This window comes from Bos grunniens, chromosome 7 (genome assembly GCF_055505025.1).
Source record: "Bos grunniens cultivar Pamir isolate PY7600 chromosome 7, Bosgru_T2T1.0, whole genome shotgun sequence".
Taxonomy (NCBI): Eukaryota; Metazoa; Chordata; class Mammalia; order Artiodactyla; family Bovidae; genus Bos; species Bos grunniens.
Window position 1 is genome coordinate 6,154,227 of NC_141171.1, and position 19,598 is coordinate 6,173,824.

A 19,598-nucleotide genomic window follows, 5' to 3' on the forward strand; every position below is an offset into this window, starting at 1 on the left:
AACCGGCAGTGGGTTAGGAGTTGGCCCTCGAATGGAAATTCTCCATGCAGTCCAGAGCCCTCGTGGCCGTGCTGGGGCACAGCTACAGGGGCTTGTGGCTGCCGTCTACACTCCACTCAGGACTGTGGCGCAGGGGGTGGGTCCAGCCCGCGTGCTGGCTGCCGTCCACACCGCGTGGGCCCAGGCAGTCTTCCTGGTTCCCGTGGCCTTGCCTCTGTTGGCATCTGGCACTTCCTGTCTACAAGCCTTGTGTGGTAGGACACCAGGGAGGGGGAGCAGCCCCCAGTGAGATGTAGGATCCATCCCCATGGCACTTATTTTTTGTTTATATTATTCTTAAGTTTTTATCATTGAAAAAATACTGTTATTTATCATTTTTTAAATTTACCGTTTAACTTTCGGCTGTGTGGGCTCTCGCTGGACACAGGTTCAGTAGTTGCAGTACGTGGCCTGAGGTGCCCCTTGGCACGTGGGACCCGGGCCCCGTGCATTGGGAGCTCCAAGTCTTACCACTGGACCACCAGGGAGGTCCCCGATGATGCTTTTAGATGAAAGAAATGTGGCCTTTTTGCCCCTTTCCCCTTACCCTGCCAGCACCGCCCCTCCTCGCTGGGCCTCCGGGGCCCCCGTCAGCAGGTGTGGATTTACACTTTTAGGTAGTGGTCCAGCTGTCCCCATCAGACGTGGGAGCCGTTCCCACAAAACCCGCAGTCTCCTCCCAGCAAGCTGGTTGAAACCTCCCGATTTGCATCCACACTCCCAACCCTTCCATTATATCTCCATTTGAAGCCCGCATGGGAGTTTCCCGTGGAGCTCCTATATCAGAGTCCCAGAAACGTCTCCACATCCTGACCCATTTTCTTCCACCACTTGTGTGGGCTCAAAAATTACAGTTCAGGTTCAGCTGCTCCATGGCGCGTGGGGGGACTTCGTTTCCTGACCAGGGATGGAAACTGCGTCCCTTGCGTTGGAAGGCGGGTTCTTAACCACTGGACGACCAGTGGAGTCTCTTGAATGGCACACTCGATGGTAGTCAGCACGTACATCGGTAGTCAGCACGTACATCGGTAGTCAGCACGTACACCGGTAGTCAGCACGTACACCGGTAGTCAGCACGTACACCGGTAGTAAGCACGTACACATACACAAGCCCCCGCAGCCTTCCCCGCTTCCACCAGCGACAGCCCAAACCCGTAGCCCTTAGGCCAGGCCCTCCCGTGGCCCTGTATTCAGGATGTAAGTGTCTGATATTCTGCCACATGCTTTCTTTTCCCTCTGCTCTTCTTCCTCCTTTCTCTAGCAGCTTTCAGACTATTCATCTTCCCTGTAGTTCCCTTCATCTTTTAGTCTCTATTAAACAATTGTGAAATTATGCCACCCACTGTCTACAGTGGGCAGTGGTGTCCCACATGCCTCAATTTAGCAAGGGCTATGAAGCAACTTAGCACACAAGCACCCCAGAGAGCTGCAGAATGAACAGATGGTATGTAAAATACGCTCTGTCGTGTGAAGAACTAAACTGAAAACTCTTCAAAGAACGACTATTCATTGTGAAAAGGAATCACGTGGACTGGTTCCCATGAATTTTTAAATGAAAATAAATCAAAATAACGTGTAGGGTGTGGAATGATTCGTGTTAAAATTTCTAAAAGCCTGAAAAGATAAACAAAAATGTGTTGAGAGAAGCTGTCTCTAGGGTGGAGTCTCTGGGAACCTTGAGGTGGGAGGAATGCTTGCTTGTGATTCTTGTTGCATTTTTGTGTTCCTTTGACATTTAGGTCAAATACTTTCTCATCTGCATGTATCACATTTCCACAAGAAAGTCATACAATGGAATTCAAGCAAACAGACTCTTTTAAAAATATTTATTTTTATTTATTTCCTAGGCTGCGCTGGGTCTCAGTTGCAGCACGTGGTATCTTTGATCTTTGTTGCAGTATGTGGGAACCTCTAGGTGCAACATAGTGTTAGTCATTCAGTCATGTCAGTTCTTTGCGACTCCACGGACTGTACCCTGCCAGGCTCCTCTGTCCATGGGATTCTCCAGGCAAGAATACTGGAGTGGGTTGCCATTTCCTCCTCCAGGGGATCTTCCCAACCCAGGGATTGAATCCGGGTCTCCTGCATTGCCTCATGTTGAGATCTACTTGCCTGACCAGGGATTGAATTTGGGCTCCCTACACTGGGAACATGGAGTCTTAGTCACTGGACCACCAGGAAAGCCCCCAAACGGGCTTTCTGAATTTTCGTGCTTACATTTAAGTTACGGTGTCTCCGTCTCAGCACTGTTGATGTTTGGAGCCAGATCATTTTTGCAGTGGAGGCCGTCCTGCACACGGGGGGATGTTGAGCAGCATCCCTGCCCTTCCTTCGCCACATCCAGCAGCATTCCTCCAACCAAAGATGTGTCTGGACACTGCGCAGTGGTCCCGAGGGTTGGAACCACTCTGTGTGATAACCCTGATGATGGGAGGGGGTGCAGGCCCATTCCTTGTGCCCTCCCCCACCCTCACCCCACCAGCCACACCGTCTTTCTCTGCTTCATTCATTAACGTCATTCATTCATTGCAAAAGAAAAGGCTAGAAGGCAGATCTGTGTGGACTGCTCCTCTGCCTTGACTGTGCTGAGAATGAGCACAAATGCTGGAAAAAATCTAAACCAGGGTTGGCAAACGACAGTGAACGTGAAAGTGTTAGTTGCTCAGTGGTGCCCAACTCTTTGCTACCTGATGGACTGGAGCCCACCAGGCTCCTCTGTCCATGGGATTCCCCTGGCAAGAATACTGGAGTGGATTGCCATGACTCCTCCAGGGGATCTTCCTGATTCAGGAAGCCTGAGTCACCTGGCTTTCCTGGCTCAACCTGGGTCTCCAGCATCGCAGGCAGGTTCTTTACCATCTGAGCCATCAGGCAAACTTACACAGACTTCACGCCAAATCTGAGCCTTCTCCCATGACTGCACGAAAAATTGTATTGAAACGCAGTCACACCCTTTTTGTACAAATGGTCGGTGTTTGCTTTCACCCTCTGATGGCAAAGTTGTCTTTGTAATGAAGACCTTTAGGTCTGCAAAGCCTGAAGTACTTTCCATCTGATGTAGTAAAAATTTGCTGACCCTGATCTAAACAATAAAGTAGGAAATCTAAGTTATAAAAGAATGTAGTCAGTTTTTTTTTTTTTTCCTATGAGACTCAAAGCTGTCACCATTTTTGAGTGAAAGTTTATGGGCCAAGAAATAGATTTGCTTTTTGTGAATTGCTCCCATGCAAAAGAAGAGCTTCCCACTAGTGTTGGAGAGGCAGGCATGCAAGAGGTTGGACCAAGTGCTGTGCTGGGGAGGGCCTTCCCAGATTCCTTAGAGAATGAGCACACTGACTAGAAATGAACATCAGATATGCCAACACCGATGGTCTGAGTCAGGTCATGAGAAAGCTTCTGCCCTCTTGGTCTACGTTTTCCTTTTTTTTTTGTAATGAGCACAAGTCAGGTGTACAACCAGAAAAACTATGGTTTCATATCAGTTTGTTGACGACTTATAGAAGGAGGGGTTAGGGTAAATTGTCATGGCAAGTTGGAGATAAGAAGACACACCCCAAGGTAGTGCTCAAATTGTCTCTGAAAATCCTGCAGTCAGAGCACCCACAAAACAAATAATGCCAATAAGCAGTGTCAGTATTCTTGCCTCAAAAAATTCCATGGACAGAGAAACCTGGCCGGCTTACGGTCCAGGGGAGTGGCAGAGAGTCAGACACAACTGAGTGACGAACACACACACACACATACCATGGTGACACAGCTCTTCTCTAGAAGCACACTTCCTTCTCTAGGGAAGGAAGTGACCATCTCTGTGAGGGGAGTTATAACCGCCCCCTGCTCCCACCTCCTTCTTCCCAAGATCCTCCCTCTCCCCTTAACACCTCCCCAAGCCGCCATCACACCAAAACTCCTTGCCAGCTCTTCTTCTGACTCTTCCAGTAAGGGGAGAGGGATTTTTAATTTCATATACCTGAAACCATGCTCATCACTACCTGAAAATCAGGGCTGCTTCATGCCCGCCTTCTCTATTATACCTTTGCAATTGCCTTCCTAGTTATATACACCAAAGAATTGGAAACAGGTTGTCTTAGACCGTCTGGGCTGCTATAACTGAATACCATAGACTGGGCAACTTACAAACTACAGAAACTATATTTCTGGCAGTTCTAGGTCTCCAAGATCAAGGCACCAGCAGATTCAGTATCTGGTGAGGGCTGCTTCCTGGTTCATAGATGGCGTCTTCTTGCTCTATCCTCACATGGTGGAAGGGGCAAGGGAACTCTCTGGGGTCTCCTCTATGAGGGCACTAATTCCAGGCACGGGGGCTCCAACCTCATGACCGAATCACACCAAAGACCACGTTGGAAGCTATCTGTCAAACTGGACAAAGTCAGCATGTGTTTCAGAACACAGAGGATTAAAGGAAAGACTTTTCAAACCTTCAGAGAAAGAAGAAACAGAAACGAAAGTCCTGGTGTCTGAATTCTCAGTAGCAACATGGGCAGCTGGAAAGGGATGGAACTAGACTTTGTCTGAGTGACACTCAGGTTTTTCAAAATGAAAAAATATCCTGGGGGCTCCATATACAGGCGGTGGAACTGACGAAAAGCAAGATAACAGTTGCCACACACAAATTGATGGTTACTTTCAAAAAGGAAGGTAAGGTCAGGGAGTAGCAACACTTTAACCTGGGGGTGAGAACATAAGAGCGAGTCTATTATTAACTGTTTTGACCTTTGCCTAGAAGGTTTTTTTTTTTTTTTTTTAACACGTTTATTGAGATGTAATCCACACATCGCATAATTCATCTATTTAAATTGTATAATTAGGGGAAAGGAGGGAGGCTCAAGAGGGTGGGGATATATGTACACATGGACAAGATTCACGACATTGTACAGCAGAAACTGACACAACATCGTAAAGCAATTTTCCTCCAATAAAAAACTTTCAAAAATTAAAAAAATAAACGTGTGTGTGCTCAGTCATGTCCAACTCTTTGCAACTCCATGGACTGCAGCCCACCAGGCTCCTCTGTCCATGGAATTTTCCTGGTAAGCCTACTGGAATGGGTTGCTATTTCCTCCTCTAGAGGATCTTCCTGATCCAGGGATGGAAACTGTGTCTCCTACATTAGCGGGCAGATTCTGTACCACTGAGCCACCTGGAAAGCACCCCCTCCCCAAAATAAATAAAGTGTATCATTAAAGGGGGATATGGCTGAATACTAGAGTATGATGATTCTTTGTGAGGTGATGAAAAAACTTTAAAATTCATTATGGTGATGGTTGTACAGTCTGCTATCTCATTGTGGGCTTGATTTGTATTTCCGTAATGATTTGTGATGTTGAGAATCTTTTCAAATGCTACTGACCATTTGTATATCTTATTTGGAGAAGCGTTGTCTTAGTTTGTGCTGCTGTAATGAATCTGCTGTAAACTGAGGCTTGTTTAAACCAAGAGCTTATCCAGTGGTAATATATGGATGTGAGAGTTGGACCATAAAGAAAGCTGAGTGCCAAAGCATTGATGCTTTTGAACTGTGGTGTTGGAGAAGACTCTTGAGAGTCCCTTGGACTGCAAGGAGATCCAACCAGTCAATCCTAAAGGAAATCAGTCCTGAATATTCATTGGAAGGACTGAGGCTGAAGATGCAACTCCAATACTTTGGCCACCTGATGTGAAGAACTGACTCATTGGGAAAAGACCCTGATGCTGGGAAAGTCTGAAGGCAGGAGGAGAAGGGGATGACAGAGGATGAGATGGTTAGATGGCATCACTGACTCGATGGACATGAATTTGAGCAAGCTCTGGGAGTTGGTGATGGCCAGGCAAGGCTGGCGTGCTGCAGTGCATGGGGTTGCAAAGAGTCAGACACAACTGAGTGACTGAACTGAACTGAGTGCTTAAACAGCAAACTTATTTTTCACAGTTTTGGAGGCTGAGGGAATCTGAGATCATGGTTAGGTTCTTGGTGAAGACCCTCTTCCTGATTTACAGATGGCCATTTTTCCCAGGTGGCACAGTGGTAAAGAACCCACCTCCCAAAGCAGGAGACTCAGGTTCAGTCCCTGGATTGGGAAGATCCCCTGGAGAAGGAAATGGCAACCCACTCCAGTATTTTTGCCTGGAAAATCCCGTAGACTGAGGAGCCTGGCAGATTGCAGTCCATGAGGTCGCAAAGAGCTGGACACAACTGAGCACATGTGTACACACGTGCACACACACACACACACACATCTTTAGCTGTATCCTCACGTGGCAGAAAGGAGAAGGGAGAGAAGAGGTCACCTGCTCTCTGGTGTCTTTTCTTACAGTCTCATTCATGAGGATTCCATCCTTATGACTTAATCACTCCCCAACTTCTCAACCTCCTGATACCATCGCTTTGGATATTTTAATTTCCAACTGTGAATCTAGGGGGGACGTGATATTTAGTCCATGGCAAATATCTATTCAGATCCTTTGTCCGTTTAAAAAAAGATTTCACCTCTACAAGAGATCATTTGGTACTTGCCTTTCCCTGGTTTATTTCATTTCATTATTGCCATCAAGATCCACCCATATTGTCACAGATGGCAAGATTTCCTCCTTTTTTATGGCCAAATAATATCCCATTGCATATGTACATATCTTACATTTTCTTTATCCATGGACACTTAGGTTGCTTCTGTGTTGGCTACTGTAAGTAATGCTGCAGTGAAAATGAGGGTGCAACTATCTTTTTAAAAAACTATTTTCTTAAAAAAATTTTTTTTAATTGATTTGTTTTTGGCTGTGCTGAGTCTTAGTTGCTACATGCAGGCTTTCTCTAGTCGCAATGCTCAGGCTTCTCATTGCGGTGGTTTCTCTTGTGGCGTGAGGGCTCAGTAATTGTGGCATACGGGCTTGGTGGCTCCACAGCGTGTGAGATATTCCCAGACCAGGGATCAAACCCATGTCCCCTACATTAGCAGGCGGATTCTTAACCACTGGACCACCAGGGAAGTCCGCAGATATCTTTTGGAATTAGTGATTTTGTTTCCTTCAGATGAATACTCAGAAGTGGAATCGCTGAACCATGTGTTGTAACCTCTAGTCTGCACAGAATGGGCTGAGGTGGACAGAGGAGATGAGACCAGAAGGAAGAGGCCCCAGAGATGCAGTCCTGAGGTCACCTGTGTCTCCAGTTATCTTTGAGGTACCCACTCTGGACCAGGCACCTCCCTGGGTGATGAGCGGAAGCATCCTCTCTCTACAGTGTCCTCAGCTGGGTAGCAGTTCTGTTGAGGGGATGGCACTCAGGTCAGCTGGGAAGTAGGCAGGGGACCCAAAGTGGACAGCGCCCCTGCCCGTGACTGGGCTGGGGAGAAAAGCACCCTGAAGGACCACTGCCAGGCCAGATATTCAAGGAGGAGATGAGGAAGGGGGCTTGCAGGAATCAGAGCACATACTTATACAGCCTTTCTGCCTGACTTCCATCCCTTCCGTCTTCCCTTTTCTGATCCTGGTGCTGAAGTTCTCCCGATGGACTCTAGGGGGCAGCAAGTCCCCAGCTCGAAAGCGTCCACTTTTTCAGTCCCCCGGCCAGTTGTGTGCTGCTGCGGCCATCACCGATCAATTCAGATGAAATTGTTCATGTCTTTTCACAGTTTAAAAAAAAAGTCTTGATGCTCACATTGTATTTGTGTTTTAGTATTTCTTACATCTCAGACTTCTTTTGACAGTTTCATTGTAGAAAATTGAGATCATCGAAAGTAGAGTTGCAAATCATCAAAACCCGTCACCAGCCGCAGAGACAAGCACAACTCATATTCTGGAGCATATGATTCCATTCAAATTCCAGACAAAAATGAAGTGGAAATGCACCCTGGCGATATGCCATCTGCAATAGCACGGGCATCTTTTTGTGTCAAATGTCATCTCTCTTCATGGCTTTGTTTCATGTTTTCCTGTTGGACCGGAATTGTAGGGGTGGGTGGTGAGCCCCAGCTCTCTCCCGGAACCTCTCAGCTCTGCACCCTGGATGGTCACCAGGCCTTGTGTGGTCTGTCTGACTATGTCATGTGGAACGTTCAAGTGGTGGTGAACGGTGGTGGAGTTTTGTTTGCTTGCTTGTTTGTTTTTTGGCTGCACTGAGCAGCGTGAGGGATTTCAGTTTCCTGACCAGGGATGAAACCTGTGCCTGCTGTGGTAGAAGCATGGAGTCGTAACCACTGGACCACCAGCAAAGTCCCATGATAGAGGTTTCAATTCTGGGGTTGTTGGTCTTCAAAGAGAATTCCGCATCCTGAGAAGGTTGAGTCTGTTTGGGGCACTACCTGGAAGAGACATTAAAAGAACGAGATAGGCCCAAAGGACGAATGAGGCTCAGGCAGACACCTGGTCCTCATGGAAAATGTGCTTGGGTGCCATCGAAGGGTGAAATTTGCGCCCCTGCCCCAAGTTACCTCCGAATCCTGACACCTGAAACCTGTGACTGTGAATTTATTTGGAAAACGGTCTTTGCAGATGTAATAAAGTGAAGAATCTTGAGATCTGGGTAAGCCCTAAAGCCGATGACAGGTGTCCTTACAAAAGAAAGACAGAGGGAGATTTGAGACAGAGAAAGAAATTTGTCAAGACGGAGGCAGAAATTGGAGTGGTACGGCCACAAGCTAAGGAGTGCTGGGAGCTCCCAGAAGTTTGAAGAAGCAAGAAGACACCTCTCCTAGACTTTGCAGGGCACATGGCCCTGCTGACATCTTTTTTGTTTCTTTTTTCTTTTTTTAAATAAAGAAAGATATAGGACTTCGCTGGTGGTTAAGAATCTGCCTGCCAAAGCAGGGGACACGGGTTTGATCCCTGGTCTGGGAAGATCGCACGTGTCATGCAGCAACTAAGCCTGCGTGCTGCGAAGCCTGAGTCTGTGCTCCAGAGCCTGTGCTCTGCAACAAGAGACGCCATCGCAATGGGAGAATGGAAGGGAATAGTAGCTCCCACTTACCGCAACTAGAGAAAGCCTGTGCGCAAAAACGAAGAACCAGTGTAGCCAAAAATTCATGCATAGTTTAAATATGTATAGTTTATTTGCAATGTTGTGTTAGTTTTAATGTATGGCAAAGTGATTCAGATAGAAATGTATATATATATTATATATATATGTATAATATATTCTTTTTCATATTTGGTTCCGTTCAGTTCAATCGCTCAGTCGTGTCCGACTCTTTGCGACCCCATGAACCGCAGCACGCCAGGCCTCCCTGTCCATCACCACCTCCCGGAGTTCACTCAGACTCACATCCATTGAGTCAGTGATGCCATCCAGCCATCTCATCCTCTGTCGTCCCCTTCTCCTCCTGCCCCCAATCCCTCCCAGCATCAGAGTCTTTTCCAGTGAGTCAACTCTTCGCATGAGGTGGTCAAAGTACTGGAGTTTCAGCTTTAGCATCATTTCTTCCAAAGAAATCTCAGGGCTGATCTCCTTCAGAATGGACTGGTTGGATCTCCTTGCAGTCCAAGGACTCTCAAGAGTCTTCTCCAACACCACAGTTCAAAAGCATCAATTCTTCAGTGCTCAGCCTTCTTCACAGTCCAACTCTCACATCCATACATGACCACAGGAAAAACCATAGCCTTGACTAGACGGACCGTTGTTGGCAAAGTAATGTCTCTGCTTTTGAATATGCTGTCTAGGTTGGTCATAACTTTCCTTCCAAGGAGTAAGCGTCTTTTCATTTCATGGCTGCAGTCACCATCTGCAGTGACTTTGGAGCCCCGAAAAATAAAGTCTGACACTATTTCCACTGTTTCCCCATCTATTTCCCATGAAATGATGGGACCGGATGCCATGGTCTTCGTTTTCTGAATGTTGAGCTTTAAGCCAACTTTTTCACTATCCACTTTCACTTTCATCAAGAGGCTTTTTAGTTCCTCTTCACTTTCTGCCATAAGGGTGGTGTCATCTGCATATCTGAGGTTATTGATATTTCTTCCGGCAATCTTGATTCCAGCTTGTGTTTCTTCCAGTCCAGCGTTTCTCATGATGTACTCTGCATGTAAGTTAAATAAGCAGGGTGACAATATACAGCCTTGACGTACTCGTTTTCCTATTTGGAACCAGTCTGTTGTTCCATGTCCAGTTCTAACTGTTGCTTCCTGACCTGCATACAGATTTCTCAAGAGGCAGATCAGGTGGTCTGGTATTCCCATCTCTTTCAGAATTTTCCACAGTTTATTGTGATCCACACAGTCGAACGCTTTGGCATAGTCAATAAAGCAGAAATAGATGTTTTTCTGGAACTCTCTTGCTTTTTCCATGATCCAGCGGATGTTGGCAACTTGATCTCTGGTTCCTCTGCCTTTTCTAAAACCAGCGTGAACATCAGGAAGTTCACGGTTCACATATTGCTGAAGCCTGGCTTGGAGAATTTTGAGCATTACTTTACTAGCGTGTGAGATGAATGCAATTGTGCGGTAGTTTGAGCATTCTTTGGCATTGCCTTTCTTTGGGATTGGAATGAAAACTGACCTTTTCCAGTCCTGTGGCCACTGCTGAGTTTTCCAAATTTGCTGGCATATTGAGTGCAGCACTTTCACAGCATCATCTTTCAGGATTTGAAATAGCTCAACTGGAATTCTATCACCTCCACTAGCTTTGTTCGTAGTGATGCTTTCTAAGTCCCACTTGACTTCACATTCCAGGATATCTGGCTCTAGGTCAGTGATCACACCATCGTGATTATCTGGGTCATGAAGATCTTTTTTGTACAGTTCTTCTGTGTATTCTTGCCATCTCTTCTTAATATCTTCTGCTTCTGTTAGGTCCATACCATTTCTGTCCTTTATCGAGCCCATCTTTGCATGAAATGTTCCTTTGGTATCTCTGATTTTCTTGAAGAGATCTCTAGTCTTTCCCATTCTGTTGTTTTCCTCTATTTCTTTGCATTGATCACTGAAGAAGGCTTTCTTATCTCTTCTTGCTATTCTTTGGAACTCTGCATTCAGATGTTTATATCTTTCCTTTTCTCCTTTGCTTTTCTCTTCTCTTCTTTTCACAGCTATTTGTAAGGCCTCCCCAGACAGCCATTTTGCTTTTTTGCATTTCTTTTCCATGGGGATGGTCTTGATCCCTGTCTCCTGTACAATGTCACGAACCTCCATCCATAGTTCATCAGGCACTCTATCTATCAGATCTAGGCCCTTAAATCTATTTCTCACTTCCACTGTATAATCATAAGGGATTTGATTTAGGTCATACCTGAATGGTCTAGTGGTTTTCCCTAGTTTCGTCAATCATATTACTCCCCATTAATTGGTTATTACAAGGTACTGGATATATTTCCCTGTGCTATACAGTAAGTCCTTGTTGTTTATCTATTTTATATGTAGTGGCTTGATCTGCTAGACGCAGTCTCCTCATTTATCCCTCCCCACCCACTTCCCCTTCGGTAACCATAGGTTGCTGGAGGTCAGACTTCTGAGCTCTACAACCGCAAGAGAATAAGTTTCTGTTGTTTGAAGCCACCAGGTGTGTAGCTGTTTGTGGCAACTGCCCTAGGAAACTAATCCAGGGTCCAGTCAGACACATGGGGAGAAGAGGGTGTCAGGGACCATTTCTGCCTCCTGACCTGCCCCCTTGATCTCAGGTGGCTGCTGCAGCTTTAAGAAAAGCTTCAGTTCCCGGCCAGAGATTGAGGTCAGGTCGTGGCAGTGAGACCACTGAATCCCAGCCACTGGACCAGGGGTCAGTGACAACGGCCCTGGCTTCTCAGTTTTGCAGAAAAGAATTTCCACAAAGATAGAAAGTAGTGAAACAAAGTATTTTTTAGGAGTAAAAAATGAGTACAGTGCATGTGGCCAGACACACGAGCGGGCTCAAAGAGAGAGAGGCATTGAGTCACACCCTTGGGATAGTTTGATTTACTGTTATGGGGCATTTCTTTGGGGTTTCTTTTGGCCAATCATTTTGATTTGCCTGGCCCTGAGTCTGTATTTGGTATATCTCAGGATCCTTCCATGTATGTACGTGCATCTCTTAGCCAAGACGAATTCTAGTGAAGAGGATTATAGTAGTTGACATCACTTAGTGTGAGGTGATGTCCCATCCCTTTTTGACCTCCAAGGTCTTCTGCGCATGTGTATGGGGGAGGTCTCCTTAACTTCAAGAATGAGGGATATGTGGTCTTTTATCTCTTATCTGGGCAGGGTCCAGCCTCCTCCATCATCCTGCTATTATGGAGTTTTTGTCCACAGGGGAGAAACTGTTCAGCCTGTTGTTGTTGCTATTCAGTTGTGTCCGACAATTTGTAACCCCATAGACTGCAGCATACCAGGCTTCCCTGTCCTTCACTAACTCCCTGAGTTTGCTCAAACTCATGTCCATCAAGTTGGTGATGCCATCCAACCATCTCATTCTCTGTCGCCCCCTTCTCCTGCCTTCAATTTTTCTCAGCATCGGGGTCTTTTCTAATGATTCGGCTCTTTGTATCAGGTGGTCAAAGTATTGGAGCAGCAGCTTCAGCATCAGTCCTTCCATGAGTATTCAGGGTTGATTCCCTTTAGTATTGCCTGGTTTGATCTCCTTGCCATCCAAGGGACTCTCAAGAGTCTTCTCCAGCACCATAGTTTGAAAGTGTCATTTCTTTGTTGCTCAGCCTTCTTTATGGTTCAACTCTCACGTCCATACATGGCCACTGGAAAAATCATAGCTTTGACTACATGGACCTTTGTTTGGCCTGGGGCCCCAGCTATCTCCTGCCTCACCCTCACTGCTCAGATTAGGGGTGGGGGTCCTCTGGCCTAAGGTTGTTTAGTGAGTCTGGACAAGCTGCAGCTTTCAAACTTCTCCGTTGGCTACCTTGATTCAAGGCAGGAGCGGTGGCTGGCAAGTGTAGGTGCTGGAGTGAACCGAGAGAGGTGGGGAGAGATAGACCCAGGCACACGAGAATGACTTGACGTGACTGGTGAGAGCTACGAGGGCCATTATCAGAACAAGGCCACATAATCTGAACCTGGACCATCTCACCTGCCATAACTCAAGTTCAGACACTCCTTTCCTAGGACCTGCCGCAGCTAGGGGCTGGGACGGTTTCCACAGGTAAATCACCGACTCCGCTTGACCCTGAGGAACGACAGTGAACTTGGATGGGGGTAGAGGTGAGACTGAACTTGACTCTCACCCTGCGGCACGCCTGGTAACCACGGGATGCGAAACTGCGTACAAACCCCTGTGTCCTTTTCTTTTGAAGTGAAATGCTGACTGGAGAGTGAATGATTGGGACATATGAAGACGTGAAAACAAAGAAGAGCTGTTGGACTGGAGAACTGGTAACAGTTTAGACTATAATTCTGTCAGGTAACAGAATCCCGGAACTCTCAGCTCCCTGAAAGATATAAAGGCCTGACAAACACGCCTATGTTTTTACAGGAAGCAGACGCCCACCAGATCAACACTGCCAGCCACAGAAACATAGACCCTGTTGTTATTTTTGTTTAGTCACTAAGTTGTGTCCTACTCTTTTGCGGCCCCGTGGACTGTAGCCCACCAGACTCCTCTGTCCGTGGGATTTCCCAGGCAAGAATCCTGGAGTGGGTTGCCATTTCCTTCTCCAGGGGATCTTCCCGAGCCAGTGATCCAACCCGCATCTCTTGTGTCTCCTGCATTGGCTACCTAGGAAGCTCAAGGTAGACCCTATGCTGGTTGAAACCAGAAGGTCGATGATGCCTGAAACTTCACCTGGATGCCAGCTAGTCACAGAATTGTCCCAGAGCTGCTCATGCCCTGCTCCGTGAGCACCATATAACTTGGACTCCATCACCGTGGGCCACACAGTCTTAAGGGCATCAGCTCCCTGTAGTCCCCTTTGCCTGGCAAAGCCTTAAAAGCGACTCTTCCTATTTCACCCAAAACTCTGTCTCCATGTTTCTGTTTGGCAGCTGTGAACAGAGGCCAAGTTTTGGCAAGAGATGGACAGCTTGGTTTCCCTGGGCCACACATCTGTTCCCTGCTAACAGGGGCCATGATGGCCCCTTTCAAGGACTCTGGCTTCTGTGCAGAAAGCACCCAGGTAGTTTTTTTGTTTTCTTTGCCTTGAATGAGCGCAGTGTGATAGACTCTACACATAACAAAACAGTGATCATTTTTGACGTTTGGAAGGGGCATTAAATGCATTCATCATGTTATATAGGGCTTCCCTGGTGGCTCAGATGGTAAAGAATCTGTCTGCAACACAGGAGACCCAGGTTCTATCCCTGGGTTGGGAAGATCCCCTGGAGAAGGTATAATCATCACCACTATCTATATGCAAGAGTTTTGCATCAACCCCGATATAAACTCTGCTCACCAAAAACTAACTCCCCATCCCCACATCTTCCCCTGCAAGCCCCAGGATGCTAGGAATCTCGATTCTACTTTCCATCTCTATGGATTTGCCTATTCCAGGGACCTCATACAGGTGGAATCATGCAGTATCTGTCCTTCTCTGTCTGCTGCTGCTGCTGCCCTTAAGTCACTTCAGTCGTGTCCAACTCTGTGCGACCCCATAGACGGCAGCCTACCAGGCTCCCCCGTCCCTGGGATTCTCCAGGCAAGAACACTGGAGTGGGTTGCCATTTCCTTCTCCAATGTGTGAAAGTGAAGTCACTCAGTCGTGTCCGACTCTTTACAACCCCATGGACTGCAGCCCACCAGGCTCCGCCATTCATGGGATTTTTCAGGCCTGAGTACTGGAGTGAGGTGCCATTGCCTTCTCTGTCTAGCTTACTGAAATGTGTTTTTTAAATGATCGAATTAACTATAAAGGGTGGTGTTGCTTGATCCCATGGCCTGACAGCCCCATCGAACAGGGAGACCCATTGACCGTGAGACCTGGGTTCCTTCCCTTCCTCCTCTGGTTGTGGCCAACACCCACGCCTGTTTCCATGAGGCAGCCGTGGACCAGGCCTGCTCTCCTGCCGAGAAGCCCTTTCACCCTGCTCCATCCACAGCCCACATTCCTGCCTTTTCTGGTTAATTGGAACTGATTGGGTTCCAGGGAGTTCCGGAAGCCCCCCTCAGCGATCGCTGAGAGCTCTGATGTCCTGAGGATTAGTTCAGTGAACCGTCGACCCTGAGCAATTAGGAGTTCCTGGCACAATGAGCACCGCCGTGGCGGATGCAGAACTCAGGTCAGGATGCCCTCACTGCAGACCCAGGTGGGGTTTGGCTGATGCTCAGGCGAATCCTGTGTGTGTGCATGCTAAGTCACTTCAGTGGTGTCTGAATCTTTGTGACCCTATGGACTGTAGCCTGCCAGGCTTCTCTGTCCATGGGATTCTCCAGGCAAGAATACTGGAGTGGGTTGCCATGCCCTCCTTCAGGGGATCTTTCTGACCCCTGGATCAAACCTGTGTCTTCTGTGGCTCCTGAATTGCAGGTGAATTCTTTACTGCTGAGCCACTGGGGAAGCCCAGGCATATACTAACATATCACTAATCCCCATCACAGGGGATCCATAGCTCTCATCTTTCCTCTTCTCTATGGTTCTCTTTCCTTCTCCTGAAGGAGATCCAACCAGTCTATACTAAAGGAAATCAGTCCTGAATGTTCATTGGAAGGACTGATGCTGAAGCTCCAATACTTTGACCACCTAATGTGAAGAACTGACTCATTGGAAAAGACCCTGATGCTGGGAAAGATTGAAGGTAGAAGGAGAAGGGGACCACAGAAGATGAGATGGTTGGACGGCATCACCAGCTTGGTGGAGAGGAGTTTGAGCAAGCTCCAGGAGTTGGTGATGGACGCCAGGGAAGCCTGGCATGCTGCAGTCTATGGGGTCAAAAAGAGTCAGACACGACTGAGTGACTGAACTGAACTGTGCTGAGTCAGAATGTTCTGGTTCATACGTGGGGGGGATTCAGTTTCCTCTCCTTTTGTGGGAGGAAGGGGTGCCCTCCCCTGCTGAAAAAGGCTTGTGGGATCTTAGTTCCCCAATCAGGGATTGAACCCAAGCACTGGCAGTGAAAGCGCCAAATCCTAACCACTGGACCCCCCAGGGAATTCCCTCCTCTCACTTTTAACATATTAGCAAAATAAGACTCTTGGAGACTGCTGTTTTCTCCCTCCAGTAATCACCCTAGAGCCATCACGGGCGCCCTTCTGATAAGCATGTGATGGGCACGATACTTTGGCAAACAATTTATTAACAGTGGAAGCCTGTTCTGTCTCCTGACTGCAGTGGGTTAGCTCACATGATCAGAGGCCACCAGGAGGTAGAGAAGAGAAGTTAGTCTAGCTCCAGCCTCTGAGACTGCAGGAAGAGATTCCACATGGCAGGCCCGGCACACACAGCCCTCAGCCTTCCCCAAAAGACGGACAGACACATATTATCTCTTGCTGCCTTGTGAGGAAGACATGGTCTCTGCTCCCAGTTGAATTGTGTCCCCTAAAAAAAGATATGTTGGGGGCTTCCCTGGTGGTCCAGTGGTTAAGAATCCACCTGTCAATGCCGGAGACACTCGTTCAAGCCCTGGTCCAGGAAGATCCCACATGCCACAGAGCAATTAAGCCCGTGCACCACAGCTACTGAAGCCCACGCTCTAGAGTCCGAGAGCCGTAGCTACTGAGCCCGAGCGCTGCAACTACTGAAGCCTGCTTACCCAGAGCCCGTGCTCTGCAACAAGAGAGGCCACTGCATGAGAAACCTGCGCAGCACAGCTAGAGAGTAGCCCCTGCTCACTGCAACAGCTGCCTGCGTGCAGCGACAGACTCAGCACAGCCATGGAAAAGAAAAAAGCTGGAATCCTAACTCTCACGACGTCAGTGTGTGGACTTAGTTGGAAACAGAGTCTTTGTAGATTTAAGCGGATTAAGATGAGATCCTTAGGGAAGGTCTGAGTCTAAAATGACTGGTGTCCATACAAGAAGGGGAAGTCTGGACACAAGAGACAAGCAGAGAGGGAAGACAGCATGAAGATGTAGGAGGCAGCTGTGTGAAGATAGAGACGGAGATGGGGGTGATGCAGTCACAAGCCAAGGCCAGCTGGAGCCCCCAGAAGCTAGACACTGCCCTCGCACCTTCAGAGGGAGCTCGGCCCTGCCTGTACCTTTATTTCAGACTTCCGGCCTCCAGAACTGTCAGAGAAGAAATTCCTGTTGTTTAACGCTACACCGTTCGTGGCACTTTGCTACACAGCCCCAGGATACTGACCTAGCAGGTAAAAGCCAAGTGCTCCTGAAGCAGCGGATCTTTTAGGTACCCCTGCGCACTCCTCTCCCATTGGGAGGGTCAACCCCTACTCTGGATAGCACACCCAGCCGGGGTCCTGCCACAGACAAAGAAGTGGACTTCTAGAAATGCCCTTTCCTCCACTTGCCATGCTGAAATCTGCCCATTTGACTCATCAGGGCATTTTTTAATGCAAGGCTTCATCACCACGTGAACTCTAACACCAAAAACAGATCACCAAGACAGCACAGGGAACTCTGCTCAGTGTTACCTGACAGACTGGAGGGGCGGAGTTTGGGGGAGAATGGATACATGTATATGTATGGCTGAGTCCCTTCCTGTTCACCTGAAAATATCAGAAAACATCACAACATTGTTAAACAGCTATACCCCAATACAAAACAAAATGTTCCAAAGGAAAAAAAAAAAAAAAGATTACAAAGAGACCCTGGTTATTTTTTCCATTTTCACCTCAGAAATCCTGTTTTTATCCTCACTAAAAGGTATGCCCAAATTTAGTGCTTTGCCTTTGTACATCTTCTATTGGTTCCAAGCTCTTATAAAAAAAAAATGTTATGCCTTTGGGAAGCATTCCGGCCTTTTCTTGTGTTTTAAAACAGAAAATATGCTTGTTGCAAAAAGTATGTGAGATGAAAAACGAGAATCCCTAGTTTCTCTCCAACAGTTTGGTGTGGCTCTTTCCTGATATGTGTTTATATCTCTGTGCACACTCATACACATGTGCATTCACACACACACACACACACACACACAGGACTATCATTCACTCAACCAAATGTGTAGAGAGTTGATCCGAAGATTCCTGCTCTAGTGGGGTTTATCCTCTAGTGAGGGGACATCGCCAAGACATGATAAACACAATAAATAAGATATATAGTACATCAGGGGGAATAAGTGCAGGCATACCTTGGGGATACTGTGAGTTTGGTTCCCGACCACTGCAATAAAGCAAATATCACAGTAAAGCAAGTCACATGAAATCTGTTGGTTTCCCAGTACATATGAAAGTTAAGTATACACTGTATAGTAGCCTGTTCATATATTGGGCTGTGTGGGTCAGAGGGTGTCTGTCATCATTACTCAATTCTGCTGTTGTAGCTCAGGCACTATGGAAACTAAGCTATTTACAAAAACAAGCGGCAGATCAGATTGGCCTATAGGAAATAGGCCCCGGGTTTAAATAATAGCCTGGAGATGATTATAGTGTATCTCAAAACAGCAAAGCCATTTTTTTAAGCCCAAGTTTTCTGCATGTTGCCAGCCTTTAGTTAACTGAGTATAAGAAGACATCAAAATAATTACCCTGGAGAAGAGAATGGCAGCCCACCCCAGTATCCTTGCCTGGGAAATCCCATGTACAGAGGAGCCTAGTGGACTCCAGTCCATGGGGTTGCAAAGAGTCGGACATGACTTACAGACTAAACAACTATATATATGTTAACTGAGTCACTTTACAGCAGAAATTAAAACAACATTGTAAATCAACTATTATTTCAATTAAAAAAATACTTGTTCCTCTTCTTCTAAAAAAAAAAAAAAATTACTCTTTTGGCCTAAAAAGAGGCTTTCTCAAAGTATGCATAGTATCTGGTCTAATAGTGAAAGTGAAAAGTGCAAGTGTTAGTGGCTCAGTCGTGTCTGACTCTTTGCGACCCCATGGACTGTAGCCCGCCAGGCCCCTCTGTCCATGGAATTCTCCAGGCAAGAATCCTGGAGTAGGTAGCCATTACTTCTCCAGGAGATCTTCCTAGCTCAGGGACTGAACCCAGTCTCCTGAATTGCAGGCAGATTCTTTATCATCTGAGTCACCAGGGAAACCCTAATAGTAATTTGTAGCAATATTTGAAAATCTGCCAGTATCCTTAATTAACAGAAGTAGATTTATATGTCTTATCTACATTTAAGTTGTTAAAATAGAAAACAAGATACTTGTTGTGTGCCTTCCATAAATGCATCCAGTAAATGGAGAAATAAACTGGGATAAAAGCTGTTTTGAGTTATATTTGGAAAGGAAAAAAATTTCTACTCATACACTTGTTACTCAACCTTGATTGTGTAAATTTCAAAAAATAAACCTTACATTACCTTCAAGTTATAAATTTCAGACAAACTTCAAAAATATGAATAAAAGCACTGAATGCCATTTATTTTAAAAATAAAGAGTGCAATAGCATGATGTCTAAAAAACAACATACATATCTTAACTTTAAAATACCTGATTGCTAAAAAAAAAAGCTCACCATCATCTGAGCCTCCAGTGAGCTGTGATAGTAACATCAAAGATCACTGATCACAGATCCCCATAAGCAAATATAACAATGATGAAAAAGTGTGAAATATTGCAAGACTTACCAAAATATAACATGAAGTGGTTACATC